General features: G+C 34.2%; 1 long non-coding RNA gene across 1 annotated transcript; it reads left to right on the top strand.

The window, feature by feature from the left end:
- The first annotated feature begins 5,081 nt into the window (after nt 1-5,081).
- On the top strand, nt 5,082-5,519 carry LOC131593194 (uncharacterized). The gene is made up of 3 exons (XR_009280775.1): nt 5,082-5,230; nt 5,320-5,415; nt 5,501-5,519. It is a non-coding gene; the product is annotated as an uncharacterized LOC131593194 (long non-coding RNA).
- The last annotated feature ends 15,616 nt before the right edge of the window (nt 5,520-21,135 follow it).

Below are 21,135 nucleotides of genomic sequence, written 5' to 3'. Positions count from 1 at the left end.
AGCTGTGTTCGAGAGGCCAGGTCGAGGAATGATGTATCATTTGAAGCCCCTATTCATAAGGGCAAAAGTGGACGGAGTGCCTATAAATAAAGTGTTCGTCGATGGTGGGGCTGTAGTAAACTTAATGCCTTATTCCTCACTACAGAAAGTAGGAAATACTGACAAAGACTTAAGACCCCATAATATGGTATTGTCTAATTATGAGGGTAAGACAAGTGGAATACTTGGAGTAATTCAAGTGAAACTAGCTGTTGGTTCGTCTATCAGGTCGACCGTATTCATGGTGATCGCATCCCAGGCAAATTTTAAACTGCTGTTGGGTCGGGAATGGATCCATGGGATTGGAGCAGTTCCTTCCACCTTACATCAGCGTGTAGCTATTTGGAGGTCAGATGGTATAGTGGAAAATATTGAAGCTGACCAAAGTTATTACAAACCTGAAAGTGGTCGCAGACATTTCGACCAGCATTTGGCAAATGTAGCTCCTTGTTATAAAGCAGAAGATGTATATCCTTCTGATGAAAGCGTGTCTAAGTATCTGAACTTAGATCCAAATTATGGTTTCATTTGGAATAAAGAAGATCCTAATGAACCATTGAACCAGGAAAGTCCTCCAGAACAGAGGACAACGGTCAAAGACGATGACCACTGAGTCAGAAGACCTGGCTCGAATAACGGCTTATTTGGCCGAAAACAACGAAAGAGCGGTTTTAGAAGCCGAATTAGAGAAAGAAATGGTTGCTGAGGCCATGATGATGGTAAAGAATGAAAACAATCAAGAAGCCAATCACCAAGTCGAACGACTCGACGGGATATACGATGACGAACCTTTGGGTTTCGAAATGGATCCATCAGGATCAGTAAAAAGGATGCAAGCTCAAGATCCTCTTGAGGAAATTGATCTAGGTGATGGGATCCTTAAAAGGCCTACTTATGTAAGTACGAGGCTTACAAATGACCTAAAAGCCAAGTTGATTCGACTATTGAAAGAATACAAAGATTGTTTTGCATGGGATTACAATGAAATGCCTGGTTTAAGTCGACAGATGGTGGAGCATCGACTACCATTAAACCCAGGGAAGAAACCTATCAAGCAGCTTCCTAGGAGATTTGCGCCGGAAGTTATGGAAAAAATCAAAGTGGAAATTGAAAGATTGCTGAAAAGCAAGTTTATTCGAACTGCGAGGTATGTCGAATGGTTAGCTAATATAGTACCTGTCATAAAGAAAAATGGTAGCCTCCGTGTATGCATAGATTTCAGAGATTTAAATAAGGCTACTCCTAAAGATGAATATCCCATGCCAGTCGCTGAAATGTTAGTCGACTCTGCAGCCGGATTTGAATACCTCAGCTTATTGGATGGATATTCAGGTTATAACCAAATTTTTATAGCTGACGAAGATGTACCGAAGACGGCGTTTCGATGCCCAGGTGCTTTGGGAACTTATGAATGGGCAGTAATGCCTTTTGGTTTAAAAAATGCTGGCGCTAATTACCAACGAGCCATGAATTCCATGTTTCATGATTTTATTGACAAATTTATGCAGGTTTATATTGATGATATTGTAATAAAATCTAACTCTGAAAATGGTCACTTAGACCATCTTCGACAATCTTTTGAACGAATGAGGAAATATGGACTCAAAATGAATTCTTTAAAATGTGCTTTTGGTGTACATGCAGGGGATTTCCTGGGTTTCGTGGTTCACAAGAAAGGCATTGAAATAAATCAAAATAAGACGAAAGCGATCTTGGAGCTAAAAGCGCCAGAAACAAAGAAACAACTCCAGTCATTGTTGGGGAAGATTAATTTCTTGAGGAGATTTATCTCAAATCTAAGTGGCAAGACGAAGATCTTTTCACCACTTGTAAAGCTCAAGAATCAAGATCAGTTCAAATGGGAGATAGAGCATCAACAGGCATTCGACCAAATAAAAGCGTATTTAACTAAGCCTCCTATTTTACTACCCCCCCAATAGGACAAAGAGTATGAAATTATACATAGTTGCACCAGGTTCAACAATTGGGAGTATGTTGGCCCAAGAAGATGATAATGGCGTCGAAAGAGCTATATATTATCTAAGTCGAACCTTAATAGATGCTGAGACTAGGTATAATGATATTGAAAAATTATGCTTATGCTTATATTTTTCATGTAACAAACTTAAGCAATATATAAAGCCTGTTGATGTGTATGTGTCCTCTCATTTTGATATCATTAAACATATGTTGTCTAAGCCAATTTTGCATAGTCGAATTGGTAAGTGGGCATTAGCGCTAACTGAATTCTCCTTAACATATGTTCCTTTAAAAGCTATGAAAGGACAAGTTGTGGCTGATTTTATAGTCGACCATGGGTTAGTTGACTCGTCTGTAAATCAAGTCGAGCAAACTAACTGGAAATTGTTTTTTGATGGTTCTAGTCACAAAAATGGTTCAGGCATTGGAGTCCTAATAATGAAAGAAGTATGCTCTAATAATGAAGTCGAATATGAAGCCTTGATTACTGGTTTGAAAGCCCTAATAGATTTAGGGGCAACCCGGGTTGAGATTCGAGGTGATTCTGAACTAGTGATTCATTTACTCATACTAATACTAATTTAAAATCCTAAAAGTTTGTTCCACCGAATTTCCCGCCAAAATCTATAATAAATTAATTAACTAAAAATATTAAATTAATAAAAAAACTATTCATTTACTCCCTTCTATTTACCCCATTCACCAATATTTCTATTAATTATTAAATTAATTATTAATATTTTAAAAAATTAACTTTCACTTGCCAACTAACCATCACTTTACCTTTACAAAAATGGGTGTTAGGGGTCAAAAACTTGTATTTATTCAATTTAGCTCTTCTTAACAAGTGGAGATGGCGGATTATTCAAGGGCACGATTCTTTGTCGTTTAAAGTCTTGAATACACGGTATGGAGATGTAGCATCCAAAATGTTCAGGGGAGGATGAGCTTTTAAAGTGACTTTTAAATATTTTCCATTCATAATGGTTTTTCTACCCCTTTTTGGAAAACTAGGTGGTTGTTTGATCTCACTTTGAAAGAATTGTTTCCGGATTTATATGAGATTTCTTGGTTGAAGTTTGTCTCGGTGACGGCCATGCACTACGCCAAATTTAAGTTGTGGCAGCGCAGCTACTAAAGCGCTTTTAGCAAAAGCGCTCTCGTAGGGTTCGCTAAAAACAAAATTAATAAACAAAGGGAAAATGATGCAAAAAAAGCGCTCTAGTAGGGGGGTATGAGAGCGCTTTTAAAAAGCGCTCTGGTAGGGGGGTGTAGGAGAGCGCTTTTAAAAAGCGCTCTGGTAAGGGGGGTATGAGAGCGCTTTTCAAAAGCGCTCTGGTAGGGTTGTCTATTAAAGCGCTTTTCAAAGCGCTGCTATAAGGGGGTTTAATGAGAGCGCTTTTTAGTCAAAAGCGCTGGTATAGACCAGGCTATGAGAGCGCTTTCCAGAAGCGCTTTAGTAGCCTTTATTACTAAAAATTAAAACCAAAAACACGCTTCTCACCGGTTACTGTTTCTCACTTTCTCTCTTTCGTTTTCTGTTCTCTGCACGCGAAAAACCCTCACGTACTGTATCTTCATCATCCTCCATCGCCCTTCCGTCCACCACCATCGGTGCCATCCACCACCGTCGGCGTCCCTCCGTCTACACTCGTTTTCTCCTCCGTCTTCATCCAGAACCTCACCGCCGGTGAGTTTTAGGCTTCATTTTCTTTTGTTATTTTTCTGCCTGCAACTTGTTTGATGAAATGCCTGAAAGAAATTTGATAGCATTTCTATAGTAAAACAAATGGATTCATATTAAGTTTATTTTCATATGTAGTTTATTTTCATATGTAGTTTATATTCCAAGTTGAAATTTGATATATTCCAAGTTCATATTAAGTTTATTTTCATATGTTGTTTTTCTTTACCTTGCACAGTTGCACTGCAATTTGAGAATGAAGCATATTACATGTTTGATTAAATGTCTTTAGAGTGTATTGTTGAATTTGAATGATATTGTGCTTCTCTTTGAGTTTTGGTTTTGGTTCATGTTCATGGCTGCCCGAGTTCGTTGTGTAAGACATGTTTGAAGTGAACTTAAGTATGTGTTAATAGGTTGGTGTAGTGGCTTCCCGGTTTCTAAGTTAATTGATTCAAAGGTGGTTGGAATTGATCTCATGTTTTGAAGTGGAATTAAGTCATATTTTGTATTGATATTATTTGATTTTGATTCTAAAGACATCGTTGAGCTTTGATATTTGAATATGCATGATTTTGGCTGATCGATAGATCTTTTGGCTATGGTTGAGTTTACTTTCTTTCATCTTGAACTTGTTTGAAGTGAATTTTGAGAGCCAATTTATACGTATATCATGGCTGTCCGGGATGTTGGTTTAGGGATTTAGAACTTGTTTTGAACCCAATTTCTCATGGTACAATGTGACTTCTTGCATCTTGTTTCATTTTTGGTTTGAAAATTGTGTTAGTTTGTGAGTTTACTTGAATTTGAATGCATTTGACATAATGATACAATGCTGATTTTTTAAGCTATGGATTATGACCTAATTTTTATATTCTTCAATTAATTTTTTTATTTTATATTTTTTAGGAATATCTTTGCTAGATAGGGGTTACTTGTGAAGAGTGAAAGTTTGATCTCATTCAAGAAGTTGCTTTCTACTATACAGGTAATTAATTGTTCTCTCTCGCCAAAGTAATATGTTGCGTTTTATTGCTTCTGATTCATTCCGTGTATCCTTTGCGTTTTGACAGAAACGCATTATGCCGTTCTGTTCCCGACTAATACAGAAAGTCTGCATCTTTGGGCGTATAATACCCGACCAGTAGGGTTAGTTTCTCATTCCTTTTTCATCTAATCTCTGTTTCTTTTGTGTATAGCAAAATTTTCATATAACCTATTGTTTTAATTTATAGAGCACACTGGTTGCTGCTTGCTATCAACCCTATAAGGGAAGTCGTGTATTATCTGAATTCGATAAATGGTGAATGGACCAATTATCCGGCTATGAAGGACATCGTTGATTTGTAAGTGGGATCGTTCTAAATATATATTCGTGTATATTTATATATTTACTTATTTGTGGGATTGATCTAAACATATGCTTTTATATATTTGTTAATTAGATCAATACAAGTGTTCCGAAGTCAACGGGACGCACAGGTATCCCGGACTAAATCAAACAACATTACTTGGATCCAAGTGCAGGTACATTATTTTTCACAATTTTGCTTATAATATTTATGCTACTTGATAAAACAAGACAACTATAAAATCTTATTTGTTTTTCTATGTAGTGTCCGCAACAGCGAAACAGTTACGATTGCGGATACTTTGTTTTGAGGTTTATGAAAGAAATCCTTCAGGCGAATCAATTAGAGATTCCGCTCACGGTATGAATTTATAACTTAAGATAATTTCATATAATTTATTACATTTAACTAAATATATCATTCATATTATGTTTTTGTTTTGTAGTACCTTGACGAATTCCGTGTTGTTGGGTACCCGAGACTTAAGTTGGAAGAAATCAAAGAGGATTTGTGTCAATTTTATATTAAGCAATTTTTCATGTAGGATTTGTGTCGATTTGAACTATAATATTATTGATGTTGTAATGATGTATATATATAATTTTGGATATTATAATGGTATTATATTAGTATATATATTGTCTTACTGATGGCTGAAATAATATCGTCGAAAATAAATTACAGGTCGAAAATATTACAGGTTGAAAACATATTACAGGTCGAAAATATAACAGGTCGACTGGGAGGATTAAATTACAGGCTGCACATTAAAATACCTCATTTAGCAACGACAGCGCTTTTAAAAAGCGCTCTTAAAGGTCCACCTACTAAAGCGCTTCTTAGTAAAAGCGCTGCCAAAGATTAATAAAAAAGCATAAAAAATAAAAAAAAACGCAACATACGAAAGCGCTTTTGGAAAAGCGCTCTTATAGGGGAGGCTATCAGAGCGTTTTTTCTAGAAAAAACGCTCTCATAGAGGGGGCTATCAGAGCGCTTTGCTGGAAAAAGCGCTCTTAAAGGGGGGATCTACCAGAGCGCTTTTTCCAGGAAAGCGCTCTTATAGGGGGGGCCTACCAGAGCGCTTTTTCCAGAAAAACGCTCTTATAGGGGGGTCTAGCAGAGCGCTTTCAGAAGCGCTTTTGTTACCTACGCCAGCGCCAGCTTTTACAGCGCTTTTAAGCGCTTTAAAAGCCTAAAATAAGCGCTTTTAAAGCCCCAGCGTGTTGTAGTGATGGGAGGGTGGAATCATGGAGAATGGATATGGGGAGATTTCGATATTTTCGAGATAGAGGTGGAAGAATTTTGTTAGGAGGAGAGGTTGGCGGATTTTAAAGGGAGGGTGGAGGGGTTTAGATGTTGGAAGGAGGGAAAGGATTACGTTGTGTGAAAGTACTCCGAGGAGAAGAGTTTTTCGGTTGCTTCAAGTTACAATTTCTATAACAACCTTCGTATTCGTTATGGCTAATTTCCCAAACTCCCAACTCCAATGGATTTCCTCACTAACCCCGAAAGACCTTCCGCCTCTAAAACATAAAGAAAAGGTGAGAGGGGTCACCTTGTCTAAAACCTCAGAACACTTCGAATTCTTTGGTAGGACTACCATTAACAAGAACCGACATCTTACTATTAAAAACCAATTACTTAATCCATCCCATCCACCTTCCCCCAAAACCCATCCTTTTCATCATATACCGCGAATACCTCCAACTAACTCTATCACAAGCCTTCTCGAAATCCACTTTAAAAAGCAAACAATTTCTTCCTTCTTTTCTATCATAGTCCACCACTTCATTCGCCACTAACACACCATCCAAAGATTTCCTTTTCGGCACAAAAGCATTTTGACAAGGTGAAATAATCAAATCAAGAACGCATTTTAATCTCCCCGCAAAAATTGTAGCCACCATTTTATACATGCAACTCACCAAGAAAATAGGTCTATAATCATCCAAACTAACCGGATTATTGGTCTTCGGAATCAAAGTTAAGAAACAAGAGGTAATAGCCTTTGATATTACTTTTCCATGATAAACGTGATTTAGAAAATTAACAAAATCCTCTTTAAGGAACGACCAACAATTCTTAATAAAAAGAAAAGTGTAACCATCCGGACACAGACTTTTGTCTCCCCCACACCGCCTCTTTGCATCCACTTCTACAATACCTTCCAAAAAAAGGCCTCTCTGGATCCACTTCTACAAATTTACTCCCAAAATGATTGTAAACCACGTCTCTCACCTCCTCCACCGAGTCAAGCAAACGTCCTGCCTAAAGAATGGGACCTATGTGATTAATTCTTCTTTTATCATTCATCACCTTATGGAAGAAATCTGTATTAGCATCTCCTTTTTTAATCCATCTCAATCTCGATTTTTTTAAGATCATTTTTTTTATTCTCAAATTCCTCCAAATACGACCAGGCGCTTCCTTCCTCTTTTCAAGATTCCCAATTAGCAAATATCGGAATCCCCCTCCAATCTCTCATCGGCCAAATTTATATCCAAAACTCTCTCTTTCACCTCCAAGTCAAACAACCTAAAAACTTCCTTATTCCACGACCTAAGCTTGTCCTTTAAAAGCCTAAAATTTTCTTTTAGGACAAAATCACCTCTTCCGTTTAGTTTTAAAGTATGCCACTCTTTCTCCACAAAAGGAAGAAAGCTATTGAAAGTTAACCATTCGTTGTTAAAATTTCAATGGTTTAGGACCCCAATTAATGTTATCCGTCATAATTCAAACCGAACAATGATCCGAAATGTCCATATCTCCAATCAACTGTCCATAACTCCCAAATCTAATAATCACATTATCCGATAGGAGGAATCGGTTCCCTTTGCACGGAATATCCACCAATTCACTTTTGTTAATGAATTCCGCAAACAAATCCACTTCATTATGTTTAACAACCACCGACCTCCCTTTCTTCTCCTTACTGTTTTTAGTAGTATTGAAATCACCTCATATGATTCACTCTCCATCTTTGAAAGAATGCTCAAATACCAACTAATCATTCTACATAGTTCTCTTGTTATAATGGATCTACAATATTATCATTTAATTTATTAATTAATGATAGATAAATTCATTTTACCTTCCAAAATAAAATTTACCTTTTATATAAATCATTCCTTTTTTAAATATTAAAAGAAAATTCATAAAATTTGATATGATTAACATTATCTTTAAAAGAATATTATCTTTAAAAATCATTAAAATAATAATAAAAGTATATATCGGTTTCTTTTAACTTTAAAATAACTAACTTTTGTATTCTAAAATTATTTTATGAAAGCATTTTATAAAATATTAAAAAAAATTAAAATTTATTTTTTATAAGTGAAAAGATTAATTTTGACGATTAAAACATGTTCAAAATCTTACTTTGCTTATAAATATTGTAACTCAATATTAATTTTTTTATGAAAACCTATTTTAAAAATTTTACAAATTTGATTAATTTTTTAAAATTGTAATCTCCAAATAAAAAATTATAGAAAATATTGAAAAATTTAAAATAATAATTTAAATTAAAATTTAATAATTATTTATAAACTTTTTAAATATAAAAATATACAACACCATACAAATTATTTATAAAAATTTGAAACAAACAAATTCTATATACTTATTTTAAAAAAAAAATGAAACAAATTAGAGCTATTAATATTAACTCAAGTATTTTAATTAAAAAAACAAATTATTATAATCTTAATTTTCAAAGTCTAACAAACTACTCCTATAAAGTAGTAGCCACCTTTATCTATCTCTTCAATCTAGATTAAATATTAGAAATTCAATAACAATTTTAATAAGGAGCGTTACTAAAAGACTAAATAATAAAATAATTTTTAAAAGTGTAACAAATTATTCCTATAAAAAGAGTGCAACAAATTTTTTCGAACAAACTTTCCTTATAAAAATTATAGCTTTTATGTAACTATTCTACCTATTTAATGGATAACCACAAAGTTATAATTCATTCATCAACCTCAATTTCATATAAAATATCACAAGAAAAAGCCTAAATCATCTAGTTACTATTTGTATAGAGTAACATGAATCCATCCGAAGCAACGCTGTCATCAATATCAAAACTAAAGAAAAATCATGATTACAAAAACAACAGTGAAAATATAAGATACACAAGTAACGATATTATACTCTTGAATACGGCAATGAAGAACTTAATGAAGAACAAAAGAGTGTTGGAGGCTAAGCTTGCAAATAAGAGGGTTATAGAGTCCAAACGTGTATCGACAACACAATGTTATCTTCGTCGTCAAAAATTTCAAACCTTTCCATCTAGATTATCCATCATGCCTACCATCCAAGAAGAAGAAGACGGCGACTTGCCCGTCTCACCTAAATTCTCCGTCATGTCTACCGTCGAAGAAGATCCATCCAAAGTAACATTGTCATCAAATTCAAAACCAAAGAAAAACCATGATTACAAAAACAAGGGTGAAAATATAAGATACACAAGTAACGACATTATACTCTTGAATATGGCAATGAAGAATTTAATGAAGAACAAATTGGTGTTGGAGGCTAAGCTTGCAAAGAAGAGGGTTATAGAGTCCAAACGTGTATCGATAACACAATGTTATCTTCGTCGTCAAAAATTTCAAACCTCGCCGTCTAGATTATCCATCATGCCTACCATCCAAGAAGAAGAAGAAGACGACTTGCCCGTCTCACCTAAATTCTCCATCATGTCTACTGCCGAAGAAGATCCATCAAAAGCAACATTGTCATCAATATCACAACCAACGAAAAGCAATGATTACAAAAACAAGGGTGAAAATATAAGATACACAAGTAACGAAATTATACTCTTGAATACGGCATTGAAGAATTTAATGAAGAACAAAAGAGTATTGGAGGCTAAGCTTGCAAATAAGAGGGCTATAGAGTCCAAAAGGGTATCGACAACACAATCTTATATTCGCCGTCAAAACTTTCAAACCAAGACGTCTAGATTATCTATCATGCCAACCATCCAAGAAGAAGAAGAAGACTTGCCCATATCACCATTGCCGTCTAAGCTATGTTAAGTAGACTTAGGAAAGTTTTGATAATATCGGTACCGTCCTAACACCCTAAATTCCCTAAGTATGTGTGTCCGATTTGAATAACCATAATGCCGAGACCTCGAGTTCTAAGTTTTGAAGTAGCCTCTTAAGTAGTTTATACTAGCAGTCGGCACCATCTTAAGCACGTCTACGTTTGGCGGCCGATGAATATAAGTGAATGATCCTGAAAAATAACGAATGAATGTTCGATTAAATTGAAAAAAAAAAAGGGAATACACCTTCTAAGTTAGGTGACCCTCACCCGGTCATTTAGCCCAACGGTTGTTGATTCTAAAAAAAAAAGTAACGCCCATTGTTAGTTGGTCCATTGGTCTCTGGTATTGGACTCGGTAGGGCGGATTACGGTCTGATCCCCCACAATTGCGATGGGTTATAAAAAGGGGTGTGCCACTTTTGTAACCAGAACCCTGTGCTAATGAAAAGGATCATAGTCGCTAACCGGTTCCCTTACTATGAATGTGTACGGATAACGGGCTTAATGTGATTGCGCTAGAATGAAAAAGAGGTGAAAAAGAACAAAGATTGTAGGTCGAGTTATAATGGCATAATTCGGATTGGTTTTGCATAGGAGGGAGTTTTTGTCTGCGAAATGCGGATATGTGTCACTACGGTATCCTTGTTATCAATGTCTATTACCTATCTATTTAGCACTAGCATGGTAGCCTACGGGATTGGTTTGTTGTTTTTTTTCTAGTATGGAATCCTATGTAATGTGCATAATGAGATGAAATAAATTTTTAGAGTTTTATTGGTTAGCCACTTTATTTTTTTATTTAATTTTTTATTAAGCTTGCAAATGCAACCAACAATTTTCATTCATGGAATAAGCTTGGACATTGTTATGAAAGAGTGGACAAACCATATAATAAAATGTGTTTTTTTAATGAAATTTGAAGAACACAAAAAAAAAATATTAGCAGACTTGTGGCCTCGCCCTCATGGTTGAAAAAAATGATGACTTTGTGAATGGAAAGTTTCCTTAAAAGGCAACATCACTAATTTTGTTTGGAGTTATAGATATCAATAATATTAGTGATGTTGCCTTTTAAGGAAACTTTCCATTCACAAAGTCAGCTGCTACTTACATGCCATAGGAAGTCAATACAACAGTACTTTTCATTGCAATACTTCTAATTGAGTTCATTACAATTTGCTCACTGTTGGTAGTCTATCATCGAAATTCATAACTTTTTTCTCAGTTTGTGAATAGATTTATCTACATCGTAATTTGAGTTCTGTTCAAGCCACAGGCTCTTCTCAATGTTTGAGCCAATCTTGTTGTCATTATGTCTGTTGATGTCCTTCTTTGACAGATTTAATTCTGCAAGTCCCTTTCTGGTTCATCCTCATTTCAATGCTTTTGATTTTCACCAATATTTCACCAAGAATGGGTAGAATGAATAGATGTGAGGGAATTGGATTGGATACAACAATAAGATGTATATGTGTCTTAGTTGTTAGATTTATCTTTGATTCACGGTACATTCGTCTCTCTTTCAGGTTTCACGCTAAATCTTAGTTGTGAATAGATTTATCTACATGGTAGTTTGAGTTCTGTTCAAGCCACACGCTCTTCTCAATGTTTGAGCCAATCTTGTTGTCATTATGTCTGTTGCTGCCTCTCGCATACACAATCCTGTTGCACACGGAGGTCGTACATCGAAGTTTGCTGCAGGTGGAGTCGTGGAGGGTCTTGGTTATGAGGTCGTGAATGAATGAGTGTTTTTGTGTGGAATTTTTTCTCAATGTGAGAATTGGTTTGTGATTCAGTGTGAGAGAATGAATACTTGGTGCAATTGGTGTCCCCTATGTGTAAAAATTTTTAGGTACTTATAGGTAAGAATTAGGTTTTAGCATTGAATCTTATTGCTTTATTTTTGAATGATTTTGTACAGATTGAAATTGATTTCATAGTTTAGGAAATATTTGAGGTTGATTTGTATCTTTGAGGACCAGTTTGTGTAGATTTGGAATGTATCCACGGTCTTTTGAATATAATTTCAATCTCATGTAATCTCTAATGAATGAATATAAAAAGATTTGATTTTGTTCATTTTGATCCTTCTTATTTTTGTTTTTTTTTTGTGATTGGATAAATTAGAACAGTTTGACAGTAAGTTGTATTGATTTTTTATTATTATTTTATGGTTAAAATGAGTAATAGAAAATAATTTGAAAAAATGTCTATTTAAAAAAAAAACTCCAAAATGTCAACATTTGATTTTTTTTTTTTAAAATGACAAATAAAAAAAAAATTTCAATGGTGTTCGAACTTCTAAGTAACCTTGCACCTGATGTTCCTCCAAAACTATCAACTGAACTACCTTATTCATATACATTTTTTTTTTCTTTAAAATGCTCCTAAAAATAAAGATAGTAAAAAATACGGAGGAAAAATTTAGATTTCGACACACATCAGCACCAAGAGACACCATGTGGTAACTATACTTGAATTTGACTAACAGATTTAATAGAAAGGACAAACATGATAATGTTTGAAAAATTAAGGCATTAAAGTGGTCTTTTTAAAAATTAAAGGATCAAAATGGATCATGATATATAGATAAAAGAGAAAAAAGATATTTAGCTACTTATTTTCTAGTGAAAAGACCAAGAAAATTACTGGCAATTATAATATTGTAGCATAACCACATTTGAAAATATTGCCATTTTCTGTGATATGTGATTGGCAACACAAGAAAATAATACATCTCGCAACAGAAAAATAGTAATACATGTTTTGATATTAGACACAATGCCAAGAATGCCAAGAATATTGTCATGTAAAGTCCAAGAGTCACATTAAGAATTGTTGCACAAGTGTAGATTAAACTTTGTTAATTTTCTTCATTAAACCTCTTTGCCAAACTAGTTACAGCATGAGTAGTAGATAAATCTATGCCTTAGATTAATGTCCTTGTTGATTCGTTGACGCCCCTTTTTGTCACTCTTTATCGTAACATTAGCGCAAATTTATCATTGATAATTTACTCTCTTTCTCTTTGTATGTTTTCTTTGGAGGAGAATTGTTAGTTGTGGCAGATCCTTAACTTTCTTGCTTTGTTTTCTTACGCTTTCATGTGATTTCAACATACATGGCTGCAACAAAAACATCACAAGATGAAGAAGCCTTTTCTTCCTGCTGTTCACATTACAGTTGAGGTTGTTAGGTTCCAATCAGCTCATCAGTGTAAAACTACACAGGATGCTTCTCAAGTCGCAAACATGTGCAAGTTAAAGACTGAAGAATCATTTATATTCTTCTTATTAGCACATATCTGCATACATATATTAATCTTTCTCAACCTATAGCTAGTAGCCTAAGATATATCTTATGTTACAAATTTTATAACAGCTTTCAAATTTCATTTTGAATAAATTTCAATCGAGATTACAGCTGTTTTGCAATCCATGATATTTCGGAGAATTGCGGCTTATGTGGCCTCAATAGAGATCACATTGCGATCAAGGAGGGATAAATATATATGTTACTGTATCCCAGATGGCATTCACTGAAGATTTACATACATATCTGCATACATATATTAATCTTCCTCAAGGTATAGTTTGCAGCCAAAAGATATAACTTATGTTAGCTACTGTCATGCTTGTAACTTTTACTAGTCTTCTCCACAATATTCAAACCCATTCCCATCCCTTCCTATACAAAGCATTTGAGCTTTGTTTGAATACTTCCCTCAACAGCTAATTAATATTATCTATATGTTATTGCCATTAGAGAGCAGCTAAGATACAAAGAAGCTATGGAAAGTACTAACATTAGAAAGCCATTACCATTAGGAGCGCGCCATAACGAGAAACTGCACTCTCAGTAACCTCTCTGTCCAAAGAAAGCCTATGTTATGACATAGAATTTAAATGTAAATAGCACAACCATACATTAACATAATAATCAAAATTTCATTACAATATATGTTGCAATTGAATATTACCAATTCTCTCCATCATTAGCCATATGTGTTGATTCTTGAAGAATTAACAGCCGGACTACATAATACAGTAAAATAAAAAGGAGAACTTCAATAACATGGATTGGTCTAACATTCAAATGGATCGATTAACAACTTCTACTCATCTAACACACTTGGACAAAGTGTTCAAGAATGGACCAACCATAAAATAAAAAGCATCGTTACACTTAAATGGTGTGAAGAAAAATGCAAACTTTATGAAACATGCAGAAATAGATAAGTTTAATATCCTAATTTCAAGCATTGTGTTGGTATTTGGGGTCTCCAGCAAACAGCTCATTCCATCCAATACAGTTTGGATATGCTTGCTTGTATAAAAAACCAGCCTCCCGCCCAATTCTCTCACATAAAGTAGAAAAGAGATATTGGTGAAAATCAAAAGCATTGAAAATGATGATGAATGAGAAAGGGACTTACAAAGCTTGAATCCATCGAGAAGGACATCAACAGAAGGAATAACAACGAGACTGGTTCAAACGTAGAAAAAAGCCCGTAAATTGAACAGAACTTGTATTGCGATGTAGAACAAGTTCTGTTCATCATAGTAGCATACAAATATTTATTTCTGGCTTCAACAAATACGATTGACAAACACCATGTCCCCAACAATAACAACACCAACAACCAGTTCATTAAACTGCATTTAGGGTGTGCTCGCGAAGCTGATGCCCCCGACCCATATATAGAAAATGAAGTGTGAAAACTGGAAATGTTTTACTCCCTGAGCCTATTTGTTTAATATGGATTAATTGATTCATATCTATGTAACCTCCTTGAGTTATATACATAGCAGAAGAAGTGCATAGGAGAAAAAAATTATGACTTTGTGAATGGAAAGTTTCCTTAAAAGGCAACATCACTAATGTTGCTTAGAGTTATAGATATCAATAATAGATGTTCCATCCATAATGAAGTTATCCACCGAAAATTGAACGACTTCGTAGCAGTTGAAGTGTTGACATTAAATTCTAGCGGAAATAAACTACATTAACTAACTAATGAATTTGAACATATTTGTGTGCTAAAAGCCAATGTATATAAGTGATTCAAGAGTTCAGTGATAAAATGCTGACATATAGAACCGATGATATGCCGAATACTAATATGCACTCAACAACATAGAACCATCCACACCTATAACAGAGTGATCCATACAACAAACAAAATATTAAAGCTGAATCATAGTGAGGCATACAACACACAAAGTCATCCACGCATAACCTAAAATTCACAAACAACATCCTTTATCCCTTATCAATGTCATTCTACCACACAATAAAATCCAGTTTGTTGTGACAGACAAGCACTATTAATCAGCATCAAATTCTCACTTGCCCCAACCCAAGACTCAAAATTGAGTAACTATCATTCACCTGACAATACTTCACCTTTCACATTACAACCTAACAAAAAAAACTTGAAAGACTTTACAAATCACCAACTTCAAAAACATATCAATTTTTGTAATCTGACGAATTATGCTATACTTCATCTTACCTAAACACCGAAAAAAGTTAATGGCTTACCTTAAAAATAAAATTTAATAGGTGCATTATATGTTCATACACCAAAACACACCCACCTCTAACCAAGCAAAAATTATTTCTAAATAAGTAATATTTACTTTTTTATTTAATTAATTAATTAATTTAATATTTATTAAAAAATTTGGCGGAAAATTTTGGCGGGAAGAACTTTTAGGATTATAATTTAGTATGATATGATCTGTGTTCTGTCATTATTTTTGTTATTTATAATTATAAATAATTAGAAAATAAATAAAAAATAAACCTCTTAATTAAAAATATTAATATTATAAATTTTTGTATAATTAAATTATACAAAAATAAAAAAAACTATATTATATATATATATATATATATATATATATATATATATATATATATATATATATATATATATATATATATATATATATATATATATATATATATATATATATATATATATATATATATATATAATATAAACTAGATTAATAATTAAATTGACTATTATTTTATAAGCAGTTAAGTTGAGTATTTAACATTTTAAATAATCAACATGATTATTTAATTTGTGTGAAATTATAAATTGATTTATTATTATTGATTTAAGTTTCTTTTAAAAAATAAGAATCATTATAATTAAAAAAAATTCAAGCTAAAAAAGGACAATCACAAGTATTAAGAAAGCTTATGATCGAGTAAGTTGGAACTTCTAGGTTCATGTTATGCAAATAATGGGTTTCGGAAAAAAGTGGATAAAGTGGATGGAGGCTACTATATTTTCTAATAACATGTCCGTTTTGGTTAATGGTAGCACTACCAACGAATTTAAAGTCGAGAAGGGTCTTCGCCAAGGGGATCCCCTTTCTCCCTTTTTATTCGTTTTGGTGACAGAGGTGTTAACGACATTAATGAGAAAAGCAATTGCAATAGGAGAATTTCAAGCTTTTAAAATTAATGGGGAAGAGGAAATTAGTATGCTTCAATTTGCGGACGACACAATATTAATAGGAGAGGGTGATTTATCTAATTTGTGGAGCATGAAAGCAATTGGTCGTGGTTTTGAGTTAATGTCGGGGTTGCGGATAAACTTTCGTAAGAGCAAATTGTACGGTATTAATGTGGCTGAGTAGTATCTTGAGGTGGCTTCTACTTTCCTATCCTGTAAGATTGATAAGCTTCCTTTCAATTTTCTTGGGGTGTTGGTTGGTAAGAGTCCGAGGAAGATTTCTATGTGGAGGAATTTAATCTTGATGTTGAGAAAGAGGTTGGCTAAGTGGAAGGGCATTCATTTAAATGTTGCCGGCCGGGTGTGCTTAATTAAATCCGTTTTAAGTTCTATTCCTATTTATACGCTTTCTTTTTACAAGGCACCTTCTCGGGTCCATAAAGAGATTAAGTCTATTCAAAGGAACTTTCTTTGCTGCGGTAGTGATCATAAGAAAACTATTAATTGGGTCCGATGGGAAGTTGTGTGCAAATCCCGCGACGAATGAGGATTAGGTGTTAAGAATGTAGAGGTTATGAATTTAGTTTTATTAAGTAAATGGAAATGGAGGATTTTGAAAGAAGAAGAGGTTGTTTGGAGAAGTGTGCTTGAAACAAGATATGGTGATATTAAAAAGAAGGTGTTGATAGGAGATGTTTCGGTGCTTAGTAAAAAAGACTCAATTTGGTGGAGGGATCTTATAATTTTTGACAATTATGAGTTGCTTTTTTATCAAAACTTTTCAGGTGCTATAATGTGTAATCTTGGAGATGGTAGAGACATACCATTTTGGTATGCTTGCTGGGAGGATCCACAGCCGTTGATGATTCTCTTCCCGGATCTTTTCGCGATAGCAAGAGATGATGCAATTTCTGTGACTGATTCTGGACGGCCAACTGCAATCGGCTGGCAGTGGCGGACGGAGAACTTTCTTTAGCCAACAAACAGCAGCAGCGCAATATCCATTTCCTGGCAGCAGCTGGTGGATTTTCTAGATGGTTCGGAACCTGCAGCAAATGTTTCAGATGCTTTCAAATGGAGACCGAATAAGGAGGAAACTTTTACGGTACGATCTTGCTATTCTTGGTTCTTTTAAAAACTGTCTGGCAATGGTATTCAAGATAATATTATCAAAGCTTCTTCATGCATCTGGAATATTTATGTCCCTTCTAAGTTCCTTTTCTTTGGATGGAGGATTATTCACGATAGAATAACAACAAAGGATCATTTGGGCAAGAGGGGTGTTTTAAATTTAAATGATTTAAGATGCGTTTTTTGTTTGACGGAAGACGAAAACTTAAATCATTTATTGGGCAAGTGTCGGGTGCTGAAACGTTTATGGTTAAAGTTGTTTGAGTGGATTGGTGTGCTTGGATTTATTACTTTGAAAGAATTCACCAAATTACCGTTTGTAGTTGAGAAGGTGAAGAATATGGTCAATAGAAAGATTTTGGAGGCTATTTGGCTTGCAACGCGTTGGAGTGTATGGACGAGACGTACTGATTTAATCTTTAACAAAGCGAAGTTCAGCTTCATTGAGTGTTGGTCGGTGTCATACCCCAAAATTTGCCCATACCAAATCTCTTATACAAATTCCAATCAATAAACAAAGTTCCAAGGTACACTCTCCTATACAAGGCTCTGAAGCTAGGGTTTGGTCTGCTCCAAGGAAAGTCAATAAATCAAAGGAATCTCATATGGCTCAATATATCTCCCACTACCTCTATGACAAGTATCAAGGCCTATCTCAAAGTTCTGGTCATTCAAAAATTCAGAAGGTCAACAGTCGACTGGGCGACCTATAAAGTCATCTATGGTCAAAGTAAAGTCAAAACTCCTGACTCCTGTCAAAATCCTCATATTGAAGTATCATTCACCATTTGATCAAGAATTGATCATGGTTCATCAAGGAAAGATCAAAAATCAATAAATCAAAAAGTTTCTAAATTAGGGTTTTGTATAGGAAAAGTCAACTGAACTTTGACCAGCCATAACTTTCACATGGAACATCAGAAATTTTCCATCCAAAGCTCATTTTGAAGGAAATTTGATTCTATACAAATTTGTGTCTCACATGCCAAGTCTAAAAATGCTTCATTTGAGAGATATGGACCAAAACATTATAGGTCCTTTTCAAAAGTCAACAAAAAGACACTTTTTTTAAAGCTCATAAAAGGAGAATGAAAAATGATTTTGATATGGGACCAAAGACATTGGTTAGAGGACTCTCTAAGGTTTCTAAAAAGTCTTAGAACACTTCCATACCTCAAAAATTTAAGGAGATAGGCCTTGTTAAAGTTAGGCTATTTTGGAGGGAAAAATGTGAAGAAACTTGGATTTTTTACAAATGGGCCCAAGATATTTTCATTCAAACTTGATCCATAAGTCATCCAAGGCCCCAAAATCTTTTTCCACGAAATTATATGTTTTATTTGATTTATTATGAATTTTTAATTCATTTAAAAAGGATTAAAAATCAAATAAATTATTGGAAAATCAAATATTTAATTCAAGTGCTCACAAGGATCAAATCTAATCTCCAATTATGTCCCATAAACATCACAATTTCGTGCAAATATGATTGGGAGGGGATTGAGTCAATATTGGCCATAATTGGAAATTTCTAAAGCCATATTTTCAATCAAATTTCTCAAACAAGCAATCCAAGATTCAAGAATATTTTCCTCACAATTATCAACCCTAATCCTTCTAGTATATATACATAACAAGTCCAAATAGCAAGGGGACGAAAATTTCTGCAGCAAGACCTTAAAACCGAATTGCAAAAGTGGTAGAAAACTAAAACTGCAATTCTGATCTCCAGGTCAATTCAAGGTATTCTTTCGATTCTAAAAGGTTCCCAAAGCATCAAAGAAACTTTTCCAATCATTATCACGCGTCGAGGCATCCGGAATAGTTTCCAATTCGCTCACGGTTTGCTATTTTTTTTCTTTTTATCGATTTGCCTCATATAAGCATCATTCATGAGATTTAATTGCATATTTGTGTTGTTCGTTATATTATGAATGTTTCTGGAATTTGAATCGTGTTTCTATGGTGTTATGAACAAGATGCCATATTAGGTTTTTTTGTTCTAAAATTAGGGTTTTCTGTTTGAGGCAAAATTAGGAGAAATCAGTAGCATATCTGAATTCAGGGGCCTTGAACGACTCTAAATATATAGTCGCGAAAAATTTCTGGTGTTGTTTGGAGGTATTCGTAAAAGGCAGGTATAAAAAGGTAACTCTTTTATAGCGTGTTTTGCAACAAGCGCTATAAAAGCTAGGTTGCAGAAAGTTTGGGGGAAGAAGATGATCACGTGGAGGCGCCTCATTGGCCAGCATATGGCGCGCTTTCCAGTTTGAAACGAGGGGACCCCACGCGTTAAGACGCACTACAGCCTGGTGTTCCCTCACCATCGTGGCCGTCCGTCTGATTCACTAGCAGATCCAACAAGCCATGGCCGCAGGTGCATCATGAACATCCACGCGCGCGTCACACAGAATCAAAAGTTAAGTTTTTTTTAAATTTTTTTATTTTAAATTACACAGCCGGTTATTTATATTAATATATATATATTTTTCTTTTTTCTTTTTTCATTTTGCTTATAAAACTATACACATATTTTTTTAATAAATCTTTTTTCATATATAATAATAATAATATTTAATTATTAATATCTATTATTTGTTTGTTCATCTATTTATTGATTTAATTAAATATGTTCAAAAATTCGTATTTATTTTATTTTAATTCCAAAAATTCCTAAAAATTATTTTTACCCTCGATTTTATTAATTAGGTCGAGAGACCAATAATTAATTAAGTCATTTATTTTGATTTATGCCCTAATCAGGGTTTAGGATGAGCATGCCCTACACTGATTTTATTTTCTTTTCTATGCATCATCAGGGTATGCATCATCAGGGTTAGCAACAGGATTCTCCCGAAGGCGCGCCTTCTACAAACTTCAAAGTTAAGTAATTTAATTTCATTTAATTTAAATTATATCTAAATTATTTTGATATTAGGGTTTGCCTTGCATTCACCCCTCTCTTTCTGCCTTGTCTTTTCAGGGTTACCTCCGAGGTTTCCTCCGACTCTAACCATATCAGATCAAATCCAAACCAAAGCTAAGTAGCCTCGCTTATTTAATTATTAATTGTTATTTATTTATTTATTCTTTATTTTCTGGTTAACCCTGCCAACCTTCGAATTAGCCATACACTCACCCAACTTTTATTTATCATCTTTTTCAGGGTTGTCGATTGCCAAAGCTACGTTATTGGTAACCCTGAACCCTTTTTTTTAATTATTATTATTACTTGTATCAAACCCCGATAAGGGATCCACTGGTTACAATTTCCCGCCCCCCTTTATTGCTTTATATTATTATGTACTGCGTGGTTAGTAAAATAGGGAGTGGCAACCTTAAACTGACTTAGAATAATTAATAAATATCCGAATTGAATCACGTGATTGATGCACACACGCACGCTT

This window comes from Vicia villosa, linkage group LG3, assembly GCF_029867415.1.
Source record: "Vicia villosa cultivar HV-30 ecotype Madison, WI linkage group LG3, Vvil1.0, whole genome shotgun sequence".
NCBI classification, from domain to species: Eukaryota; Viridiplantae; Streptophyta; class Magnoliopsida; order Fabales; family Fabaceae; genus Vicia; species Vicia villosa.
The sequence above is the reverse complement of the archived record's forward strand: the minus strand, read 5'-3'. Positions and strand labels throughout refer to the sequence as shown.